The sequence below is a fragment of the Schistocerca gregaria genome, chromosome X (assembly GCF_023897955.1).
Source record: "Schistocerca gregaria isolate iqSchGreg1 chromosome X, iqSchGreg1.2, whole genome shotgun sequence".
Taxonomy (NCBI): Eukaryota; Metazoa; Arthropoda; class Insecta; order Orthoptera; family Acrididae; genus Schistocerca; species Schistocerca gregaria.
The window spans coordinates 115,823,223-115,838,264 of NC_064931.1; the positions used below are offsets into that span (position 1 = coordinate 115,823,223).

The 15,042-nt window shown below is 45.7% G+C and overlaps 1 protein-coding gene and 1 pseudogene across 2 annotated transcripts in view; one reads left to right on the top strand and one right to left on the bottom strand.

The window, feature by feature from the left end:
- LOC126299380 (GTPase-activating Rap/Ran-GAP domain-like protein 3) overlaps positions 1–15,042 on the top strand; it is a 1,486,407-nt gene that overhangs the window by 1,297,330 nt on the left and 174,035 nt on the right. The window lies entirely within an intron of this gene.
- Positions 14,858–14,975, bottom strand: LOC126299846 (5S ribosomal RNA; annotated as a pseudogene).

Below are 15,042 nucleotides of genomic sequence, written 5' to 3' on the forward strand. Positions count from 1 at the left end.
GTTGACAGTGCCATTAAGGAAGTCCAGTCAACCTACTCCGTGACTGGAAATGCACCCCCAGACCATCTGCTCTTGTGGGTGTTTGACTATATGCATGATGGCAAAAATTCTTCACCTATTCTTCGACGCACGAACACCTTTCCATGTGAGCCATGCAGATAAAATTTAGACTCATCTGAAAAGATTACTTTGTTCCACATCTCTGGTGTCCATGTCGCACATGCCTTTGCCCATTGTAGTCACTGTTGTCGCATTATCTTGGTCAATAAAGGCTTCTTTCTAGGACGACGGGCTGAGAGTCCAGCCTCCAGTAGTCTATTTCTTACAGTTCTACTGGTTATTGAGATGTTGCACATTTCTTCCCAGTCTCGCTTTGGTTCAGTTGATGACAGGCGACGATCGTTGAGCGAAAGCCCTTTCAATACCCTGCCCTGTTTGGCAGTAGACGCCCTTTTCCGACCTCTTCCTTTCTGAAGACCAGCATTTCCTTTATCCCTGTATTTTTACAGTAACCTCGATATCGTAGAATGATTAAATCCTGTCTTAGAGGCTATCTCTCTGGTGCTGAGACCAACAGATGATTAAGCAAATATAGCAGCTTTCTTTTCTGGCGTTAATTCAACTGACCTGCCCATTTCTCACTGCAAAGTCTCAACTCAAAATGGTAGTATAAACATCGGTTTCATTGTAAAACAAAACGACAACAACAAAGAGCTGTGTATTGTTGGAAAACATGCGTGAAGAAGTCAGATTATTAAGGCAATAATAGGTCAACAAACTCTAGCAACAGTGGGACTGGTATAACCTGAAGCAAATTGCTGCTAAAGACAAAAAGACGAAGTAATTCATGGTGATGCAATAAATACTTCCACTACTGTATTTCCTAGAGCAAGGTGACAATTTACGTTAGTGTATACATACGCCAACATAAACAAAAAAAATCTTCAACATTAATGCATCCTCTACGCGAGCCAAGAAATTTTGTCTTTACCCTCGACGGCTGCCCGAAACATTTGGGAGATTTATCTGTAGTGTCGCCGGAGATGTAAGGCGGCCGCTTTGGCTGCCTCGAGAGCTCTGGCACTCCCCCGAGAGACGCAGCCCTGTTGTCGCACGGCCACTCAAGTTGCCGCAGGCCACGCTGCGCGCGGGCTGCTCTCTCGACATTCAAGGGCGCAACAGACGTTGCTTCTCGCCTGCACATTTAGCTGCAGCCTCCGAGGTCGCTTCTCTCACTCAGGAAACATTCACAACATGTCACAATCAGTAACTGCGTGGCATTTCTGAAACGTATTCTGGTTACATTTTAAGCTTCACTTCCATTACCATAAGTAGTTTTTAGAAGTTGAAATTTTCACTCGTAAGCTATGGAGTCACACTACAGTATACTAACATCCTATTATATCAAAGTTTCTTCAGAATAATTCAGAAAATAAATGTACATCGTGGAAAGTACGTACTGTTTGAAGAAAGTATGTCTACAGACAGGGTGGTCCATTGATCGTGACCGGGCCAAATATCACACGAAATAAGCGTCAAACGAAAAAACTACAAAGAACGAAACTTGTCTAACTTGAAGGGGGAAACCAGATGGCACTATGGTTGGTCCGCTAGATGGCGCTGCCATAGGTCAAACATATATCAGCTGCGAATTTTTAAACAGGAACCCCCATTTTTATAACATATTCGTGTAGTATGTAAAGAAATATGAATGTTTTAGTTGGATCACTTTTTTCGCTTTGTGATAGATGGCGCTGTAATAGTCACAAACATATGGTTCAAAATTTTAGACGAACAGTTGGTAACAGATAGGTTTTTTAAATTAAAATGCAGAACGTAGGTACGTTTGAACATTTTATTTCGGTTGTTCCAATGTGATACATGTACCTTTGTTAATGTATCATTCCTGAGAACGCATGCTGTTACAGCACGATTAACTTTAAATACCACATAAATGTAATAAATGCTCAAAATGATGTCCGTCAACCTTAATGCATTTGGCAATACGTGTAACGACATTCCTCTCAACAGCGAGTAGCTCGCCTTTAGTAATGATCGCACATTCATTGACAATGCGCTGACGCATGTTGTCAGGCGTTGTCGGTGGATCACGATAGCAAATATCCTTCAACTTTCCCCACAGAAAGAAATCCGGGGACGTCACATCCGCTGAACGTGCTTCGACGACCAATCCACCTGTCATGAAATATGCTATTCAATACCTCTTCAACCGAACATCGGTAGAACATTACGTAGGAAATCAGCATACATTGCACCATTCAGATTGCCATCGATAAAATGGGGGCCAATTATCCTTCCTCCCATAATGCCGCACCATACATTAACCCGCCAAGGTCGCTGATGTTCCACTTGTCACAGCCATCGTGGATTTTCCGTTGCCCAGTAGTGCATATTATGCCGTTTTATGTTACCGCTGTTGTTGAATGACGCTACGTCGCTAAATAGAACTCGTGCAAAAAATCTGTCATCGTCCCGTAATTTCACTTCTGCCAGTTGTCAGAACTGTACACGGCGTTCAAAGTCGTCACCATGCAATTCCTGGTGCATAGAAATAAGGTACGAGTGCAATCGATGTTGATGTAGTATTCTCAACACCGACGTTTCTGAGATTCCCGATTCTCGCGCAATTTGTCTGCAACTGATGTGCGGATTAGCCGCGACAGCACCTAAAACACCTACTCGGGCATCATCATTTGTTGCAGGTCGTGGTTGACGTTTCACATGTGGCTGCACACTTCCTGTTTCCTTAAATAACGTAACTATCTGGCGAACGGTCCGTACACTTGGATGATGTCGTCCAGGATACCGAGCAGCATACATAGTACACGCCTGTTGGGCATTTTGATCACAATAGCTATACATCAACACGATATCAACCTTTTCCGAAATTGGTAAACGGTCCATTTTAACACGGGTAATGTATCACGAAGCAAATGCCATCCGCACTGGTGGAATGTTACGTGATACCACGTACTTGTACGTTTGTGACTATTACAGCGCCATCTATCACAAAGCGAAAAAAGTGGTCCAACTAAAACATTCATATTTATTTTGGCACTACACGAATATGTAATAAAAAATGGGGGTTCCTATTATAAAAAAACGCAGTTGATATCTGTTTGACCTATGGCAGCGCCATCTATCGGGCCAACCATAGCCCCATCTGGTTTCCCCCCTCAAGCTAGACAAGTTTCGTTCTATGTAGTTTTTTCGTTTGATGCTTATTTCGTGAGATATTTGGCCCGGTCACTATCAATGGACCACCCTGTATAAACGCACATACACTCCGCAAGCCACTGAACTGTGAATGGGGGATGGTACATGGTCTACATATTAGTGATTATCTGAGCTGTTCCATTCATACACACTCTGCAGACACATGAATGTGACCATCTGAATAACTACCTTTTGCAGCGCGGATCGCTGCGAGACGTGTAGGAAGAGAGTCAGTGTGGTTCTAGAAGGTACCGACAGAGACGTGGAGCCATCATCACTCCAGTGCCGTAGCCAGTTTCGCCAGCCTTCTCGGTTGTGGGTCCATCTCGCGAACAGTCCGAACGAGGCGATCCCAAGAATCCTCGATTGGGTTCAAATCTTGTGGATTTGGTGGCCAGTACGTACGGCAAAGTCATCCTGGTGCCCGTCGAACCACGACACTGCGAGCTGTCCGACACATTGTATTGTCCTCTTGGTAGATGCCATGTGGGGGTGCACATGTTCCCCAAGGGTAGGTGCATAGTTGTGTTGATCTGTTGTGCCGCCGGCTGGAGTGACCGAGCGGTTCTAGGCGCCACAATCTGGAATCGTGCGATGGCTACGGTCGCAGGTTCGAATCCTGCCTCGGGCACGGATGTGTGTGATGTCCTTAGGTTAGTTAGGTTTAAGTAGTTCTAAGTTCTAGGGGCCTGATGACATCACTCACCATCAACAAAAGGGGCTTCTGGGGATCGAATGGCGTAAGGCAAGTATTGGAAAGCAACGCCGATTTCAACTGGCGAAAGGCGCGTGCGCATTCCCTCGTCCAGACGAGCGGAACACCTTTACGGCGTAAGCGATGAAGCGGAGCTGAAATGGAAGAGACGTGTGGTACTGTATATAACGGTGATAATAATTAATTTTTCCCAGCACACTCTGTAGCTGCTTCAAATTATGCGGAGAAGGCAAGTCTTGTATGGCACGAAGGTGCGTGGAACCGGGATGTATGCCTTGGGCATTGATTACATGTCCCAGGTATGGCAAATCACGAGCAAAAAACACACATTTGTCCTTCCGCAAGCAAAGACCATTTTGTCGCAAGACCTGAAATAATGTTCTGAGATTGGCCAAATGTTCTTCTTCCGTCTTTCCGGAGATCACAATATCGTCCAGATAATTTGCTGCAATAGGGACCGACGCACAAACAGTTTGTAGATATTGCTGAAACAATGCAGGGGCGGATGCACACCCAAATGGCAGTCGTTTGAATCGATACAAACCAAGATGCGTGTTAACCACCAAAACGCGCTGGTATTCTTCGTCCACCGGTATTTGCAAGTACGCATCTGCTAGGTCCAACTTCGAAAAATACACTCCTGGAAATGGAAAAAAGAACACATTGACACCGGTGTGTCAGACCCACCATACTTGCTCCGGACACTGCGAGAGGGCTGTACAAGCAATGATCACACGCACGGCACAGCGGACACACCAAGAACTGCGGTGTTGGCCGTCGAATGGCGCTAGCTGCGCAGCATTTGTGCACCACCGCCGTCAGTGTCAGCCAGTTTGCCGTGGCATACGGAGCTCCATCGCAGTCTTTAACACTGGTAGCATGCCCCGACAGCGTGGACGTGAACCGTATGTGCAGTTGACGGACTTTGAGCGAGGGCGTATAGTGGGCATGCGGGAGGGTGGGTGGACGTACCGCCGAATTGCTCAACACGTGGGGCGTGAGGTCTCCACAGTACATCGATGTTGTTGCCAGTGGTCGGCGGAAGATGCACGTGCCCGTCGACCTGGGACCGGACCGAGGCGACGCACGGATGCACGCCAAGACCGTAGGATCCTACGCAGTGCCGTAGGGGACCGCACCGCCACTTCCCAGCAAATTAGGGACACTGTTGCTCCTGGGGTATCAACGAGGACCATTCGCAACCGTCTCCATGAAGCTGGGCTACGGTTCCGCACACCGTTAGGCCGTCTTCCGCTCACGCCCCAACATCGTGCAGCCCGCCTCCAGTGGTGTCGCGACAGGCGTGAATGGAGGGACGAATGGAGACGTGTCGTCTTCAGCGATGAGAGTCGCTTCTGCCTTGGTGCCAATGATGATCGTATGCGTGTTTGGCGCCGTGCAGGTGAGCGCCACAATCAGGACTGCATACGACCGAGGCACACAGGGCCAACACCCGGCATCATGGTGTGGGGAGCGATCTCCTACACTGGCCGTACACCACTGGTGATCGTCGAGGTACATCCAAACCCTCATCGAACCCATTCCTAGACCGGCAAGGGAACTTGCTGTTCCAACAGGACAATGCACGTCCGCGTGTATCCCGTGCCACCCAACGTGGTCTAGAAGGTGTAAGTCTACTACCCTGGCCAGCAAGATCTCCGGATCTGTCCCCCATTGAGCATGTTTGGGACTGGACGAAGCGTCGTCTCACGCTGTCTGCACGTCCAGCACGAACGCTGGTCCAACTGAGGCGCCAGGTGGAAATGGCATGGCAAGCCGTTCCACAGGACTACATCCAGCATCTCTACGATCGTCTCCATGGGAGAATAGCAGCCTGCATTGCTGCGAAAGGTGGATGGATATACACTGTACTAGTGCCGACTTTGTGCATGCTCTGTTGCCTGTGTCTATGTGCCTGTGGTTCTGTCAGTGTGATCATGTGATGTTTCTGACCCCAGGAATGTGTCAATAAAGTTTCCCCTTCCTGGGACAATGAATTCACGGTCTTCTTATTTCAATTTCCAGGAGTGTATTTACCCAGGCACAGTTTGCCAAAAAGATCTTCCGGGCGGGGTAAAGGAAAAGTTGCAATCACTAGTTGTGGATTCACTGTTGCCTTGAAGTCCACACAAAGTCTCAACTTTCCGGAAGGTTTTGGCAAAATTACTAAGGGTGATGCCCAGAGAGAAGCGTGCACGCGTTCAATCACATCTTGTGATTCCAAATCGTGTAATGTTTTTGCGACCTCATCACGCAATGCGTGGGGAACATTGCGCGCTCTGAAAAATTTCGGTTGCGCGTTTACTGTCAGTTCCAAATGTGCTTTATAGTTCTTAGCGCAACCGAGGCCTGGTGCAAAAATGCCTGCAAATTCTTCACACAGACGAGAAACACTGTCTGAAGGCACCTTCTGGTTCACTGATAGGACCTGATTTACTATAGACAAGTTAAACAACTGAAATAAATCGAAACCAAACAACTTCACTGCAGAAGAAGAACGGAGGACGTAAAATGACACAAGTTTTGTTTGTCTTCTGTATGTTTCAAGAAGGCTGCACTGTCCTAACACAGGGATACGTTGACCGGAGTAGCTATTTAACGCAACATTTACGGCACGCAACGGAGGCGTGCCCAGCAGTTTGTAAGTGTCTCGATTGATCAGTGAAACTGCAGCTCCGGTATCGAGCTGGAATGGTGTCACTTGGCCGTTAATGTCCAAGTCTACAAAAAGTTTATTGTCCTGCTGACGACAAGAGCGACTGTCTCTTGCAACGTGAACGGACACTGGTACATAATCACTTGCGACTTGACGGGAGTTCCGGCGACGTCGACGCACACTGTTTTTGGGATGAACACAGTCACTGTTAGAGAGAGTGGCACTGGGCGGAGCGGAATGAACTACATGAATTTCCATGGGCGAAGTTTCGCGAGCCTGAGTATCCTTGGTTCGATTCCTATTTCGGCGCGAAGCAAAGGGCCTGGAACGGTTTTGAGCTTCCGATCTGAGCTTTTTCTGGCAAACACTCTGAACATGTCCTTTTTTAAAACAATAAAAGCAAATAGCTTGGCGTGACGAGCAATTCTCACGCGAATGTTTAGTAGCACACCGCGGGCATGATTTGATCACTGCATTTGCTTGCCTGCATGGCACACGTGACTGAGAGCCTGGCAGCAGCGGCGCGGCAGGCCGCGAGGGCTGTTTAGTGCTCCGTGCAGCTCGCCCGGCGGGCCGGTTAACCTGACACACTGCTGGCGAAGTTTCAAATGATTCCTGAGCAAAGTCAAGTGTGTCCTGCCGATCCAATATGTCCATCACTTGTTGAAGGGAGGGATTTGCTAGTTTCAAAATCTGTTCCCTTATACGTACATCAGAAACGTTCTGTGCAATTGCATCACGTACCATAGTATCTGAATAAGGGAGTCCACATTGACACTCAAAAGCACAATCCCTAGTAAGGCCTTGCAGCGTTGCAACCCACTCCCGATTAGTCTGACCTGCCGTGCGTTTTGTACGAAAGAAGGTATACCATTTGGCAACTACATTGACTGATTCTTTGAAATATGCGTCTAATGCAGACAAAATTTCGTCGTAGGACAGAGATGCTACGTCGCGTCGGGGAAATAATTTGACTATCACACGGTACGTATTCACGCCGACCGATAAAAGGAGAAAAGGCTGCCGCTCGTTACCTTGAATTCTGTAGGCATCGAGATGGAATCCAAATTGGCATGACCACTCCGTCCAACTTTCCAGTGCAGCATCAAAAGGTCGAAAAGTTGGTGCAACAGCGTATTGTGGCTGTGTTAGCGGTGAAACAGCTGCTGCCGCATCGTTTTGCATCGCACGTTGATGGTTCAAATGGCTCTGAGCACTATGGGACTCAACTGCTGTGGTCATCAGTCCCCTAGAACTTAGAACTACTTAAACCTACCTAACCCTTAGGACATCACACACATCCATGCCCGAGGCAGGATTCGAACCTGCGACCGTAGCAGTCGCACGGTTTCGGACTGCGCGCCTAGAACCGCGAGACCACCGCGGCCGGCTCGCACGTTGACCCTGGACGAGCTGTCCAAGGGCATCCAGTAAGACCTGCGTCTGCTGATTCTGTAAGCGATAAAATTCGGACAGTACATCTGGAGATTGTGGCGAAGCCATTACACAAGGAAATCAGGGCAATATCTATAAGAACACTTTTACTCTCGTCGCCAATGTTGTGGTTGGCAGGAGAGCCAACACCGTGTTCCTAGAGGAGGCCGTAATGCACGCGTTTTAGCTCACGCAGGCTGGCGTGAGGTCTGGAACATGACAAGGGAATTAGAATTGAGAAAAACGGACGTCTCTGGTGGAATACGTAACTTTAATCCAATAATGACGAACGTCGGTCTTGACGGTACATGATTCATAATATCAATAGAAACTGATAATGGCGCCTTGCTAGGTCGTAGCAAATAACGTAGCTGAAGGCTATGCTAACTATCGTCTCGGCAAATGAGAGCTTAGAAGTCAGTGAACCATTGCTAGCAAAGTCGGCTGTACAACTCGGGCGAATGCTAGGAAGTCTTTCTAGACCTGCCGTGTGGCGGCGTTCGGTCTGCAATCATTGATAGTGGCGACACGCGGGTCCGGCGTATACTAACGGACCGTGGCCGATTTAAAGGCTACAACCTAGCAAGTGTGGTGTCTGGCGGTGACACCACAGTTGAAGCAAAAAAAAATTCGGTGCATTACCTTCTGGGCCACCCTCGTATATTTTAACCACAGCAGCACGCGAACATTTCACAAACTTAGCAGTTTCGGTAATGCTTCCACGTTTGGCCCAAAACAAATGACCATACCTCTTGTGGAAGTCAGATAAATCGCTTCGTTTCCGCATTACGATAACGACAGCACTGTTTTCCGTGTCCCCGCGACACGCTTTATATATCCATCACAGCTAATGCTGCCACTTGCCGTCTGGGAGTGGTTCTTCCTCTTTGACGTAGAACATAGGCGGGGGTCACGTTACGGCATTGACGGCATTGTTTTTTGAAGGTTTCGCGCCTTTACTTTTATCTTCATACTTGTAAATCTGATGATCTGGGGATTATTACATGCGCGCGCTGATTGGCGAGCGCGGTTGGTGAAGCTGTTCTTCTTCTTTCTTTTTATACTCATTTTCCTTTTACGATGAAGGTGATTTATGCCTGTTGAACACCTCACGTTTTATCCCTATATCTTTATTACCACGACGTCTTTAGATTACGTCCCTTCAGCCCCCCCTCCCCCAGGCTAACTACTAGCTTTAGGTATAGCTTTTAAGAGTTCCTCCTGTTGTCTTAGGTAGCTTCATATATAAGTTTCTTTACTAGAATACGCAACCGTGTGCGGTTACTTTTAGGTTTCATCTCCTATTTAGCTCGTCTCCTGTTCTATCCATTTCATTTTTTAATAAACTTTGATCCATGGTTGGGAATATATGGGCTATTTAGCCCCGACCCATGTATAAACTTTCTCGTATTCGTATGTGCATGCGCATTCAAGTAACTTGCCTTGTCTTGCGCATGTACATAGATAGCGGGTCAGGCTTGTAAGTGAGCGACTGTTTGTAGCTGCAGTTTATGGCGGGTCATGGCCCATCGAACATAGACCGGTCTTAGGTGGAACGTACACCATTAAGTAATGGTTTTGACTTTGTACATAGGTACTGTTTGTGTTTTCCTTTTCTTTTAGCTATGGTGTTCTTTTAATCATTGACAAAGGTCTTCTTAGGTACTTGTAGGTTTTATTATTGTCCTGAAGAAGGTATAATTATCTACGCCGAAACCTGGGTTAACACTTAACACCAAGTGCTTTTTTCGCAATCGAGGCGGGTATTTAGTTTTTTTTGATATATTAACCAACGATTGCTGAAACGCTGCGATGTTGAAGGTTCTTCTTTTCCGTGTCTCCCCGACACGCGTTATACACCCAACACTGCTAGTGGTGCCACGTGACATCTGTGAGTAATTATTGCACGTTGACACTGAACATAGGACTGGAATGTGCATACGGCGCGGAAAAATGGTACTCAAAGTTTACCTAGCAGGATTTCGTGAGAACTTTGTCGCTTTTCGTCCGGAGATCCCCATTTTAAGTTTTCCAAGGAATCTGTTACATTTTCATATAGACTATACAGGCATATTACGGCCCTAGCAGCCTGCCTCTGAATTCGTTCTATGCCAGTTTCAAGGACTTCTTTCTTTTCCCTTACGTGTTTCCTGTCTAGTGCGATGTCCGCTTTTTTGTGTTTTGGAAAATATTATTTCATCAATTTAACTTTGTGACCAGATGCTGTTCGTGACGTCATTGTCGTCAAAGTAACCTAAGGGAGAGAAGTCGTTTGCACTGACTGTCTGTGAATCTTGTAATCTTTGCTCTCTACGGCATTGCATTTTAACTGACTGTATCACATTCTCTGAGGTGGAAGATGGATTCCACCGCAGCCTTTGCATAAACGAACATGGGGAACCGCTTAAAAACTGGGCTGGCCAGTGTAACAGCCCCTGCTCGTTAATCCGCCGCCTCGATTCTATCTGGATGTGGGCCAGCTCACGCTATACGAGCATGCCACTTGATGAGGCATCCAAACGTTGAGATAAGGTTTACTTCAGCTAGTTACATCGAACAAGCAACCCAAAAGACGTAATCAGGCGCGACGTTGGGAGAACGACTCGTCCTAACAAAGAAACAAAGAATTATGTGCCCAGGAAAGCAAATGCGTAATATTTCCCTATTCTGAGGAGCTCTAAGTGCTGTGGCACCATCTACTTGAAACCGCAAGTTTTGCAGCATAATAGTGTGTCGATGCAGCAGAGGGATGACGAAGTCTTGGTAATTGTCATAAACTCCAAACCCCATTACTAGCCTACGTTTTTAGTACACATTTTCCATTTTAGGATGCTTTTTCTGCCTGTTAACCTACACATTGAGGAAAAGGTTGCTCACTTTATTTACGAGAAAAGGTCAACGACCTTGCCGCAGTGGTAACACCGGCTCCCGTCAGGTCACCGAAGTTACACGTTGTCGGTCTTGGCTAGAAACTGGATGGGTGACGGTCTGGTCTGCCGAACGCCGTTGGCAAGCGGTGTGTACTCAGTACTTGTGAGGTCAATTGAGGAGCTATTTGAGTGAGAAGTAGCCGCTCAGATCATGAAAACTGACAATGGTCGGGAGAGCGATGCGCTGACCACACGCTTCTCCATATACAGATCCAGTGACGCCTATAGGCTGAGGATGACACGGTGGTCGGCCAGTACCGTTGGGTCTTCCGAGACCTTTTCGGATGGAGCAGGAGTTTAAAGAAAAGAGTTAAAATTTGTGTGTATGGCTTTTTTTTTATTCTCTTAAAGTTTCACAAAATTTGAAATGTGCTGCTCCTCGTATTTACGGAAATTTTGGACAATTTTAATGCTTTTGCCGATGGAAATTTAAGAAGTAAAGTCAAATTTGAATAAGACTTCTTCGAGAAAATTCAGCTCTTGATGACACTCAGTGTTTCGAATATCCAATGACGGGACAGTTTTAGGTAACCGTGCCATAGGATTACTTGTATTGTAACGGCGAATAACTCGTATTTCGGCTGCTGTTTTCCGAATGCATTCAACAGTTCGATGCTATATTCACACCAACTCACTGCAAGGAAACGTGTCGTCTATCTGCTGCTCTCTCATTGGATAAAACAACCAGCTGTTGAAACATCGCCTAGTGGTCCCGCAACGCTTCCCAGCCAGAGCAACCAACATTGCTCCACAAAACATCTAAGTAATGACACTGCCCCTGTTCTGGACTCTTAACTAATATTCCGCCGTCCCGTTGTGTTTGCGAGAAGGAATCCATACTCATACTTGGTTTTGAATCCTCTCTGGATGCTACGAAAGAGTCCGATTTGACATCATCTTCTATCTAAAATATTCATCGCTGGAGAAGCCGTGTCTCGTTCGTTACTAACTTCCACGGTCATGGTTCATATTGATTGACGTTAAATACTATTCCTGCAGACATGGAACTTCAATAGCCATAATTACAGTATTTGAAGTTCTCGATAAAAATATGAAATATTGTTTTTAACCTATTTTACAGGGTGTAAATTTTAAGTTGAAAAACCAGAATAACTCGATAAATAAGCTTCACACGAAAAAATGTGTTGAATACAAAGACGACTATTTTCGAGGGAGACATCTGCTGGTGCTAAAATTAGCCCGTCACCTCAGCCCCCTGGGGATGGGGCGGGAGGCAACTTAAAAATTTCAAATGGGAACCCCCATTTTTATTGCAGAATCAGATTCTACATAAAAAACTACATACATTTTGTCTTGAACATTTGTTTTGATTTCTGGTAGTTGGCGCTGTAATTCAAGAAAATCCATGTTCTCATTTTTGCATGGGAAATGGTTACGGATAAAAAAATGCTTATTTACTTCGTAAATTTTGACTCGCTAAAACTAAAACTCTCACTCTCTCACCATTGGATGGGGTTTTAGAGAGGCGAATTAGAGTTTTACAAATGTTGACCCAAACAAAACTTATCCCAATCTGCCGAAAAAATTTCTATTTCGGTCAACATATGTAAAACTCTAATTCCTCTCTCTCAAACCCCACCCCATGGGGAGAGAGGGAGAGTTTTAGTTTTACCTAATCAAAATTTACGAAGCAAATAAGTATTTTTTACTTATCGGTAACCATTTTCCACCCAAAAATGAGAACCTGTATTTTTTTGAATTACAGCGCCAACTACCAGAAATCAAAACAAATATTTAAGACAAAATTTACGTAGGTTTTTATGTAGAATCTGATTCTCGAATATAAATGAGAGTTTCCATTTGAAATTTTAAAGTTGTGGGCTAATTTTAGCACAGCAGATGTCCCCCTCGAAAATAATCATTTTTGGATTCAACACATTTTTTCGTGTGGAGCTTATTTTTCGAGATATTCTGGTTTGTCAACCTAAAATTTACACCCTGTAGAAGTAACATTGCGACAGTGGTAAATACACCAAAGACGAATCAATGAAAAACTTGCTAAGGCAGTAGCCTGAAGGCAAAATGGCCGTGGGCAAATGAAAGAACTTCCCAGCTACTGAATGCAGTTTGTGGAACAAAAGGCAGTAGTGATCGGTAAGCCGGTACATAATGGAACGGCTGTCAGCTACAAAGAGGTAACGCAGCGTGCGGAGCCACGAGTACGAGTTTCGGCCAACGAGCTACAGCGGTGGCGTTATGCTATGCAGCCCCACGCACGTATCGACCAACCGGCGTCCGTCCAGCAACGGCTCATTGTGGGTGCACGCTTTACGGCTGTTTACCCTTTCGCAGAAGTAACCAGGGGCCCTCTGACGACGCAAGCCGGCTCTACAATGACACGCTGCTTCACGTTAGGTACGAGCTACTACTAGCTTCTCACATTAAATGGCTCCAGATTAGCCACGCAACAGACGAGATGTTAAATTTGTAATTTTGTTTTGGGTACGACCACTTGTATCAATATCCATTAACAGAAATTTTAAGTTGTACTGGAACGCGTTGCTCTCAGTTAGGAATTAAACACAAGATTTTACCTTTATTCCTTTACCCTACTGCTCATTGTCTGAGCTGGAGCAGATAACTGTCTTACTAACTGTTACCTAGTTCCATATTTAATATGTGTTCGACCTTTCAGACATAAGTAAGCGCGAATTGCGCCCTGACATAAGTATGTGAACCTCTACGTAAATTGTCCATATTATTGTGTCTCACTGTTCAGAGGCACAAAACGCGTGGGTGTTTTCAGCTGGTTACTAAATGCAAATAAGTAGGAGGCCGAATTGATAGGAGCTGAAGGAGTCCAGGTTGCAATAATATGCGGTCCGGCACACTGTTAGAGAGAAGGATTATTATTCAAGAAAACATAGTACAATGAAAATTACTTATCTTCAGTAGTTTGTAGGACTGCAGCTGCGGCTGTGAACTAACAATCTCTAAAACATGGAATACCATGAACTAATACAACATATTCTGAGGGACTAAGCCTGATGGGCCCTCCTCAGAGAATCAATGCAAACATTACTGATTATGAAAGTGCGTCTGCCTAGGTTGACATCTAGCTAAGAAGTGAACGAGGCACACCCCAGTTCCGTAGAGCTGCACAGCCCGCTAGAGTGCGCTGTGTTCAGCAGACGACGGGCTGCCAACCTTGCGTTGGTGCGGCGGCGTTGTAGTAGTATCTGTGGCAATGATATTACACATATGTCCATTATTACCACTACCAGTTTCGATTAACAACCATAATTTCTGCATAAAAGTTAATACGCATCATGTCATGTCATACCTATATGGCATAGCTATTAACACAGTCCCATCAGGAGTACTGAAAATCAAGAGAACAAACAGATATTTAGTACACAAGAGATGAAATGTCAGAGGTAAAAGTACAGTTGTAACTTGAAAATTACTGTACGGTTTCCAAACGATATATTGGATGAATATGTCAATTTTTTTCTGTTACCAGTATCAGTCACCGCAACGGCGTAACATTTAATTTCAAACAGCGATGATTGCCTCTTTTCCCGTGATAATTTTCTCACCATTTCTTGCATAATGAATTCAGTACTGACGAAATCTTTCATGAGAAAGTGAACTACCAATGGGTGCTTGTGCTCAGTACCACAAAACATTGTGTCTTATGCATCTGTTATTTACTACCAAAAAGGGCACTCTGTCTTCAGGCCACGAGTGGGCTACCGGGACCATCCGACCGCCGTGTCATCCTCGGTGGAGGATGCGGAAAGGAGGGGCGTGGGGTCAGCACACCGCTCTCCCGGTCGTAAGATGGTATTCTTGACCTAAGCCGCTAATATTCAGTCGAGTAGCTCCTCAATTGGCATCACGAGGCTGAGTGGACCCTAAAAATGGCAACAGCGCAGGGCGGCCTAGATGGTCACCCATCCAAGTGCCGACCACGCCCGACAGCGCTTAACTTCGATGATCTCACGGGAACCGGTATATCCACTGCGGCAAGGCCGTTGCCGTTATTTACTATCGAAACTGTTTATATTGGGAATCTTACTTATACAGGGGGTGGACAAAAATATGGA